A 1868-nucleotide genomic window follows, 5' to 3' on the forward strand; every position below is an offset into this window, starting at 1 on the left:
GTGATGAACAACCATGCATTTGAGATGTACCTATGTCTGAGAGAATTATTTTGTGTCCATATTCATTTCAAGTCACAGTACACTTCTTATTAACCATTGCAGCAAAAATCAGAAACAAATTCCATTGTATAATAATCCTCCTCCCTCCAAAGTTTAATGGGGAGAGCCAGTTAAATTGTGCAGGTTAAGTTTTCACATCCACTCACAAGAATTGCAATATTTCTCTTCTTTATCAGAAGGAAGGAGAGTGTGGCTGGAGTAATCCCATGGATTTCCAGTAAATCTTAACACTTAACTGACTGTCCCAAAGCCTGTCTACAGTCCAACAGTGAGAATTCTGGAAAACAAGTTACATTCTAATGCTTCACTCTACATTGTCTCTTATGTAGTCTGAATGTTTGTAGGATCCAGAGTCAAAGCTAAGATTGTTTCTCCTGGAACATATGTAGACCAGACCCGTGTCTCCATTCTAAAGACTGTGTGATTCAAGAGTACTTAAATCAGTAGGCTTTACTGAGTGCCTATTATGAGCATTGTTTTACCTTAAACACACGATATAATGAAGTAGTAAACATATAAAAACATGGAAGATTTGATATCTATCCTTGAGGAACTTACAACCTGACTCAGGAAATTAAAAAGAATACTGTACACAGTAACAAGAAAAATAGCTACAAGGCAAAATGAAATAATCAAAATGTCACTGTGGTGCTCGCTTCGGCAGCACATATGCTAAAATTGGAACGATACAGAGAAGATTAACATGGCCCCTGTGCAAGGATGACACGCAAATTCATGAAGCATTCCATATTTTGGGGATGAAGTGAGAGAGTCGCATTGACATATATACACTACCAAATGTAAAATAGATAGCTAGTGGGAAGCAGCTGCATAGCACAGGGAGATCAGCTCTGTGCTTTGTGATTGCCTAGAGGGTTGGGATAGGGAGGGTGGGAGGGAGATGCAAGAGGGAGGGATATGAGGATATATGTGTACGTATATCTGATTCACTTTGTTATACAGCAGAAACTAACACAACATTGTAAAGCAATTATACTCCAATAACGATGTTAAAAAAAAATGTCATTGTGATAGGCTGAATATGGACTCCCCCAAAATGTTAACATCCTAACCCCTGAAACCTTTGACTTTATTACTTAACATGGCAGAAGGGACTTTGCCCATGTGACTGATAATTCTGAAATAGGAGATTATCCTGGATTATATGTGTAGGTGCAAGAGAGTAGTAAGAGATATGAGGACGGAAGCAAGAGGTTGGAATGATGCAAAGAAAGAACCACAAGCAGGTGTCCTCTACAAGCTGAAAAAGGCAAAGAAATGATTCTCCCCTCAGAGTCTCCAGAAAAATCAGCCGTGCCTATACCTTGACTTTAGTTTATGGACTTCTGACTTCCGGACTGTATGAGAAAAAATTTACATTGCCTTAGCTACTACGTTTGTGGTTGGAAACTAATACAGCCAAGGTATGATGTGAAAACATAAAGTTAGGAGGTAATATTGAATTAAATGAAGTATAATGGAAATGAATTATTGATGATGTTGATAACATTTTATGTTAGACAGGAACATCTTCTCCTCAGTCTTTGTTTTCATGAAGAAGACTTTTATCTAACACATCCTTTCACTTCTGACCTTTTAATCACTCAGGCCCTGGTGATATAGAATGATGTCTCTGGTTACTTGGAAAAGAATATCTGGGCATGCTCAATCCAGTTCTGCCATTCTTGAAAAAGAGCTTCCTGTAGGGACAAGCATGTTCTGCTCTTCTTTCTCTTTCCATGGGAAGGCCGGCCCAGGTGGTACTGCTATAACAGGTAGGGTGAGTCTACCTAATTCTGGGGTACATT

The 1868-nt window shown here is 38.8% G+C and overlaps 1 non-coding gene across 1 annotated transcript; it reads left to right on the forward strand.

Moving 5' to 3' along the window:
• The first annotated feature begins 708 nt into the window (after positions 1-708).
• On the forward strand, positions 709-815 carry LOC132372286 (U6 spliceosomal RNA). Its single transcript, XR_009505154.1, has one exon. It is a non-coding gene; the product is annotated as a U6 spliceosomal RNA (small nuclear RNA).
• Positions 816-1868: the final 1053 nt, after the last annotated feature.

The sequence above is a fragment of the Balaenoptera ricei genome, chromosome 9, assembly GCF_028023285.1.
Source record: "Balaenoptera ricei isolate mBalRic1 chromosome 9, mBalRic1.hap2, whole genome shotgun sequence".
Lineage (NCBI taxonomy): Eukaryota > Metazoa > Chordata > Mammalia > Artiodactyla > Balaenopteridae > Balaenoptera > Balaenoptera ricei.